The 8,429-nt window shown below is 41.1% G+C and overlaps 1 protein-coding gene across 2 annotated transcripts in view; it reads left to right on the top strand.

Annotated features, from left to right (window-relative positions):
* Positions 1 to 671: 671 nt before the first annotated feature.
* The window catches only part of SERTAD2 (SERTA domain containing 2), a 126,243-nt gene continuing 118,485 nt past the window's right edge, over positions 672 to 8,429 (top strand). For both annotated transcript variants that reach the window (XM_089656241.1, XM_089661832.1), the window contains exon 1: positions 672 to 961. The gene's annotated coding sequence lies outside the window, so the exon portion shown is untranslated. The remainder of the gene's footprint in view (positions 962 to 8,429) is intronic.

Below are 8,429 nucleotides of genomic sequence, written 5' to 3'. Positions count from 1 at the left end.
AAAAATTTCTAAGGGTCCCCCATCTCCACACCCTTTAAATGAGACCCACCTTTTACAACCCTACACCTGAACCATGCAGGAGACAACCGTTCCATGAAAACAGATGTGTCACCCTAGTCGTTGCCTCGGCAGTGATGGGGTATAACGAGGACACTGCATTCTGCACCTAAAGAATAATATCAGGCTGAAACCTTGCCTTTCCTTCGCTGTTCTTAAAATAACGCAGAGTAGTTGATGAGAACTTGAGCAAAAAAAAAAAAATCAACCTCTCCAGCATTTTTTTTTAAATGTAGGCTTGTGCTTCACCCTCCCCTCCAACATTGCACCAGATCAGGGAGAGATTTGACAGGTCAGCATGGGGAGTGTGTGTGCACCTCTAGATGCAGCACTGGGCCACCAGCACACACGCGCGCGCACACACACACACATTGCCTTGCAGCAGATTTGCATTAACATTTCTTCATCTCTTGGGACAAAGACACATGTAAGTGATATGTGAGAGGCCTCCCTGCCATTGGCCAGTCCCCTCCAAGTGGGGCATGTGCTATAGCTGCTGCCTGTACTCTCTAGTCTGCAGATCAGAGGCTGGGAGGAGGAGGGGGAAGGGTAGAAAGCACCGAAGGAGGGAGGGAGAGGAGAGGAGAGACACACAGCCAGAGGAGGGAGTTCTGCTAGGGACAGAGGAGGAGCATTTTGACGTGAGCTCCAGGGCAAGGAGCTTGCAAGAGCTTTACTTCACGTCATATTGTTTCATGGCAAGTGCTGGGATCGCAGGCAAGCCTAGCAGCCAGTGGCTTTCTCCTGCTGTCTCCCCTCCTCCTCCTCCATTGTAGAATGCTTCAAGCCTGCAGCCAGCCATAGGCACCAGAAATTGTGCAGACATATGGATCTGCTGCATGACTAGGGGACAGGACAGGGGGCACCATCCTGATGCTTTAGACCTCAGGTGACACTGCATGTGGTGAGTACAACTTCTTGCCTTCTCTTCGTACATTGTATCTTTTTTATTTCCTAACTCTGCTATCATGGTGTCAAAGTTCCATCACTTCCAAGTGACAGCTCCAGTCATCTCTGCTGTCAGAAAGGTTGTGGATCGTGCTTACCCAATCATGTCCCAGTGTTGACCGAATCATTGACTGTATTGGATTGTGTTTACAAAACAAGGACCTCTTCTAGTGTGGATGATCCCTACTAGGATCTCCAAGTGTGGATCATCACCTAGAGTGCGCTACGGTCACTGTTGGTGCTACATTCTTTTATTCTTATCACACAGAGTGCTCTACAGTCACTGTTGGTGCTATGTTCTTTTTTTAATCACATAGAGTTTGCTGTAGTCTTCTTTTTTCTAAGTAGGGATGATCACGGTGTGCACTACAGTCACTGTTGGTGCTACATTCTTTTTTTTATCACATAATGTGCACTACAATCACTGTTGCTGCTACATTCTTTTTTTTTAATCACACAGTGTGCACTACAATCACTGTTGGTGCTACATTTTTTTTTATCACATAAAGTGCACTACAGTCACTGTTGGTGCTATATTCTTTTTTTTTTTATCACACAGAGTGCACTACAGTCACTGTTGGTGCTACATTTTTATTTTATCACATAAAGTGCACTACAGTCACTGTTGGTGCTACATTCTTTTTTTTAATCACACAGTGTGCACTACAATCACTGTTGGTGCTACATTTTTTTTTAATCACATAAAGTGCACTACAGTCACTGTTGGTGCTACATTCTTTTTTTTAATCACACAGTGTGCACTACAATCACTGTTGGTGCTACATTCTTTTTGTTAATCACACAGTGTGCACTACAATCACTGTTGGTGCTACTTTTTTTTTTAATCACATAAAGTGCACTACAGTCACTGTTGGTGCTACATTCTTTTTTTTATTACATAGAGTGCACTACAGTCACTGTTGGTGCTACATTCTTTTTTTTTATCACATAGAGTGCACTACAGTCACTGTTGGTGCTACATTCTTTTTTTTTATCACACAGAGTGCACTACAGTCACTGTTGGTGCTACATTCTTTTTTTTAATCACACAGACTGCACTACAGTCACTGTTGGTGCTACATTCTCTTTTTTTTATCACATAGAGTGCACTATAATCACTGTTGGTGCTACATTCTTTTTTTTTTTTATCACACTGAGTGCACTACAGTCACTGTTGGTGCTACATTCTTTTTTTATCAGACAGAGTGCACTACAGTCACTGTTGGTGCTACATTCTTTTTTTTATCACACAGAGTGCACTACAGTCACTGTTGGTGCTACATAATTTTTTTTATTACATAGAGTGCACTACAATCACTATTGGTGCTACATTCTTTTTTTTATCACACAGAGTGCACTACAGTCACTGTTGGTGCTACATTCTGTTTTTTATCACATAAAGTGCACTACAGTCACTGTTGGTGCTACATTCTTTTTTTTTTTTTGGGGTTGACAGACAGGAAGATGTCAGATTGTACAACTTGTGCTGCTTAGATCAGGTTGATGCCCCCCAAACATACACACACACACACACTTTCCCTGTGCTGTCCCATGTTACTTTTAGCACTTCTCCTGGACTGTGAAGACCTTGACAGATCGTAGATGATAGGATCCAGCTACTGTTTGCTGTAGTGACAGGAATGCTGCGTTACCACTGGGCAAACTTACTTTCAGTTTAGGACTTGGACATTTAAAACAAGAAAAAAAAACTTGCTTTGCTGATGGGTGTATGGGAGAGTTCAGAGAGGGACAGATGGGGCCACTTTTGTTCCTGTGCTGGGAGGTGGAGGAGGAGGGGGGGTGTCATTTGGCCTTTCAATGTGTTAAAGTCATCCTGACAGTTATTGCAGTCTTTTTTTGCAATGTTGAGATCCTAGTTTAGTTAGGCAGGATCACAAGGGTTAATGTTGCTTTAAACATCCACCTTAATGGAATATGTGTGTCTTTGTTTATATATATATATATATATATATAATTTTTATTTGTTTAGTCGTTTGTTTCCTTTTTTTTCTCTTTGCCATCAGATGCCCCTTTGCAAGGTTTGTAAATAGCAGTAAAAGTCCACCTTCTGCAGCGATTGTGTTTCTGGTTTGGCGTTGGAAGGCTGTGGCGGACGAGCCCCGGGTATCTGCAGCTGTAGACAGATGGCCAGCAATCCACAATGTGTTCCTGGACCTTTGTCTCCAGTAAAGATTCTCTAGACAATTGCAAGCGGCAAAGCTTCCACGGCACGGCTCAGCTGTGCTGCCTGCTCCTTTTTACCTTCTTGTCTTCCCATATTCTTTTATGTAGTCACCATAGGTCCATATTGGTGTTTTTTGTTTGTTTTTTCAGGCTACCCATCACCCCAGTGACTCCCTGTGAGAAGACGGGGACAGGTGGGAATGTTTGAATTGACAGCTTCGCTCTTCGTTTTTTTTTTTTTTCTCAGGCTTGTTCCATTTACTCACACGTTTTGTAATACCAAAGTAACATTTGTGGCCATATACATTTGCGTTTACTTCAATCAGCGTTTTTACAGGGAAAAATCATGTTTTTTTCCATCACAGAGCAAAACTTTGTTGGCGCATTGCTCCACTACAGTGCTATGAAGATACAAGGGTTGATTTGCTAAAAGTTGTTCACATTGCAAGATAATTTCCCGGTAAATTAGTGAATGTGGTGAAAATTCACTTTAGAAGGAAATACCCAACTGTGTGTAAGGAAAAAGAGAAAGAAAACAGCATTTTTGCACAATTGGATGTTGAAAGTCAGCATAGCTTCCCAACATTCACTAAGGTAAGGGAAAATCCCCTCGCAAAGTGTGATTTCCCTTTGCAAAGTGAACAGTCTATTTACCTTTAGCCCCCGGTCACATCAAAGCCGATTTTGAAATTGTGCAACTTACAGTAAAGTCGCACAATTTCAAAATCAGGTGACCTGCCGATTTCATTGTGATTTGCAAGACATCAGACACAGATGTCTATGCAAATCACAACAGAAGTAGTGCATGCACTACTTTAGGAGTCGGTGCGGCTCCGACCAAGTCAGAACCGCACTGATATGACCGCTCTAATAGCGGACAATAGGGTGCAACTTGGCATATGATTTGCAAGTCGCTGGGCATGCAAATTGCATGCCAAGTCGCACCTCATGTGACCGGGGTGTTAATAAATCAGCCCCCACAGACTCAGCTGCTCACTAATTATTTTTGATCTCTTTATGGCCTGTTCACACTTGCACATGTTTGTGCGTCATATTCATGCCATTACTGCAGCAAAGTGCAATTTGCATGGAAAGTCCGTTAGCTATGGAGGAGCCTGTTCATATTGTCGCGCTGCAGTGCAGCGTGTTTGGAAAAATTCCAGCATGCTGCATTTTTTATTTCATGCAGTGCTGGGCGTTAAACCAAGTCATCAAAACATTTGCAAAAAAAGACGCAATTTTTGGCCCCTTTAGTTGCAACTGTATCATGTAAACTTCCAGTCTTGACAATTCCTCCAAGGCTATGCATAATGTATGAGGAAAAAAATGTACATTATTACACACAACAATGCAGATCAACACACATTTGAACATGCATTTAGTAGCACATGCTATAAACATGTGTTACTACATGCATGCAGCCATGGATAGGCAAGAACCATCAGTTTCAACATGTAAAATATGCGTCTTATGCAAAGTAGCTTGCACACAGTTTTATTTATTTAAAGTCATATCTAGATAGAGAGAGAGAACATTTTCAAAGAATCTGTTTCAATTATTTTAATTTTACTCAGGGGCTGTTATTTAAAGAGTTACTCCACTCAGAAGTGATTGTGTTTAATTTACAGTTGGAGTCGGGTATCTGAATCTGGCTTCTTATCTCTTGGAGATTCCAGCACCAACCCCCTCCCCAACATGGTTCCAGAGTTTCTGCTTACCTTGGAGTCTTATGCCTTCTGTTACCACAGGAATATTTCTAGTCCTCTTGTATTCTCTATGTAAATAAATGTCCAGCAGGAAGACTGGGGCCATCTTGTAAGTGCTGCAGAAAGTGTGCAGACTTGGAAGTCAAAAGCGGGGATTTTTAAATTGGAGTCCCAGAGCCAATTAGTCAGTGTATGGTTTGTGTGTGTAACATTTTTTTAAAATATCATTTTTATTTTCCATTGCATATCAATGTTTCATGTTTACATTTGCAGCCAGTAGATGGCGATCTCAGCTCCTTTTCATTTGTATACCAGGCAAACCTTGCCTTCTTTGTAGAACAAAGTCTGCAGAGATCAATAGCTAAAGCTCAACAGAAATTCAGAGCTGTCCTGAGAGTAATAGTGGTTGAGTCATTTAGAAAAATACACTGGGTGGGGCTGACACCACTCAGGCCACAAAAATTTTGTACTGCAGCGTTCTTCTGCAAGAACTGGGATCATGAGGCCCAGTGACGTCATTGACAGGAAGCGGTGGAACCCAGGATTAACGTAAGTATTTTAATGCATTTTCTTTCTTTGTTTTTTTTTTTAAAGTTCTGTAATGTGGTATTGTATCCCCAGGGGTGAGGGAAGCCACATACGTGGACTTTGCATTTTAGTGCAAGGTATGCTTTAAGAGCAAAGTGCATTTATGGCACATCAGGAGGTATTTTACTACTTATTTCTACTTGCAGGATCTTTAAAGGATTAAATGTGTTCATATGTGCATATATTGCAGAGATGTGCTGCTTATGTGTTTTTTCTTTTTTTTTCATTTCATTTTAGCTTGACTTACGCTCTAACAAGCTACCCCCTACCGACCTATGTATTTGTAGGCACAGTGGTGCAATCAGTCTTTAGAAGCAATGAAGTCATTGAATTTGGGTCTCTCAGCAGCTCACCCTACCCTGTTCCTTCTCCCAGAGCTCTTGCTCTGTGTTACTTTACAGATTACTTTAGACATTACAAGGCTGGAAGGCAGCTGAGTCACTGCTGGCAGAGGGAGCTGATCTGCAGAGAAAATGACTCAAACAACTTTAGTGCTTCTGGCTTGAACTTTGAAAATGAATTACTCCAAAGTGCTTAAAGATACAGAGGTCAGTGAGGACTTGTTTTAAAGCTCATATACTGCTTGTCATGAATATGTAAATATCTGAATGTTCATAGACTGCCCAACTTCAAAAATAACCTATGTGAGCAGGCCTAAATTTTTTGGAATGGATATGAACTAGGATTTTGTGATGTAAGTGTGGCAAAAAGAATAGAATTATGTCAATAAGGAGACAGTCCATGCTGTACAGTTTTGGATGGCAGTATCCGCTTAGCCCCAGAACCCAGAAGACCAACCAAATCTATCAGAAGCTGCAGACGGACTGCATTGCTGAAGTGGGGGTGAGTATAGCTCCGCTTTAAGGCCCCATTCACACTTATGAATGGAGTGGAGTTTCCAAATGATTAGCTGTGGGCTAAAGCCCCACTGAAAGCAATGGGAGGCCAACAGCTCCTGCAGCTAATCACAGCTGCTGCCATGTAATAATGGAGCAGGGGCGGACTGACAACTCATGGGGCCCCCGGGCAATAGGGGATCATGGGGCCCCTGTGTCCTTGCCCAAACTCAAAAAAGTCTATGAAAAAGGTACCAGAGGCATCTCATGGGGCCCCCTACTGACCCCGGGCCCTTGGGCAGTGCCCGAGTTTCCAAATGGTCAGTCCGCCCCTGTAATGGAGCGATTACCTGTGAATGATAAGCCCTGGACAAAGACAGTCTTCATCCAGGGCTGATCATTTGCAGGTAATCGCTGTTTGAGCATGTTTGAATATGTGAGTGGCTGCTATTAGCTGCAGGAGCTGTTGGCAACTCATTGCTTTCAATCGCTTGGAACCCCTGCTTGTTCTCCCACATGTAATCGCTGATGGCCCTATTCACAAGTGTGCGCTATTCTCACCTTCACTTCAGTAGCGTAGTCCCACGCTGGCCACTGACACGTTTGGCTAGCTCCTTTTGGGTTCCCATTTTTGGCCTTTTTGATTGGCTGGGCCAGTATGACATCACTATGCACACGTGGGAGTTCATTAATTTTGGCAGATGCTGAAATTGTACATAGAGATGTATGTGTGCAGCTCAGTGTACAATGCGAACAAGCAGATAATACTTTCATGGATTTAAAATTCAGCCAGTGTGCACATTTGTAATTAAGCGACTAAAGTTCCACTTTAAACAGGATCTCAGTCTTTACTAAATTTCCTAAATTATTGTTTTGATCTCTTTTGGCGAAAAAAATGGCATTCATATGTTTTGAAGTTTGTCCTTTTCATACATTGGCATCAAGTCCATTTGTTTACCAGCCAGATTGGCAAAATGTTGGCAACCTTAGCCATAAAACCAGTAGTCTCTACTGTGTGTAGTTGCATGTTTATTTTTTTGTAACATTTAAGAAGACTGGCTTGCTGAACCTTGTTAGGAAGATTTTTCCATCATGCAAATGAATATTCAGCAATTCCATGTTTGTGTCCTGTGGAAAATGTCGGACAGCACTTCAAAAACAGCTCCGTATAAAATGAAACATTTATATATTTTTTTAAACATTTCACTGGAGAACGGGCAAAGTCAAAATTCTCCCATGTAAATGCGTATATTATAATTATACATACTAGTGTAAAAGAACTAAAACTTCAGCTTCAGATTCCATGGATCTTCTGAATATTCAAAGAATGGAGTATCTCCTACATTATTGATCTGTAGTATAGTTCCACTTCTCTGTGAATGCACTATTGATATGCTATGTATATATATACGTATTGCAGAGTAAATGGAAACGTAAGCATTTTATAAGTAATCTAGAATACCCAACCTACAACAGTGATTTATAATGTCAGTGATGGCCTGTTATGGTTACTGTGTATATGGCAAAGAAATGCTTTCCTGTCTTGTATTTTGAGTTAGACAGTAAAGCTGGCTGTATACTAGTAGATTTTTGAGCGAACATTTGTACAAACATTCTCATCAGTATATTCAAGGACGGATTTAATTCAAATGTACTTCAAAAAATGTCTGCTTTCAACATTTGATGTTGGAGTGAATGGACTTTCCCAAAGGAAACCATGTTTACTGTTAAAACTTCCATTCTTTGAGAAAAAATTTCCATCCCTCTCCTTCGAATTTTCTTGTGCCAGCAATGAAAAATGAATGTCTGACTCCACTAACAATTAGAAAACTGGACAAACATTCTTAAAACAAAAAATTTCAGTCTAAAATCTACATTTGTATTTCCAGGTTTAGAATCCACCATTTGTAAATTATAATAAGGCTCATTTATGCATTGATCATAAACAGATCTACCAAGATGTTTTATTTCAAGCCCAAAATAGAAAAAAGCTTCAAATTAATTGGACAGCTACAATGATCAACACTACAGGTGTTCCAGATGTACACATACAGTACTTCGGTATCAGCTCCATGAAAACAAAGGGCTCGAAGAGTCATTTTGTTTTTTT

This window comes from Staurois parvus, unplaced genomic scaffold (assembly GCF_062004578.1).
Source record: "Staurois parvus isolate SC_StPar_1 unplaced genomic scaffold, SC_StPar_1.0 ptg000001l, whole genome shotgun sequence".
Lineage (NCBI taxonomy): Eukaryota > Metazoa > Chordata > Amphibia > Anura > Ranidae > Staurois > Staurois parvus.
This window is presented reverse-complemented; position numbering and strand designations above follow the sequence as displayed.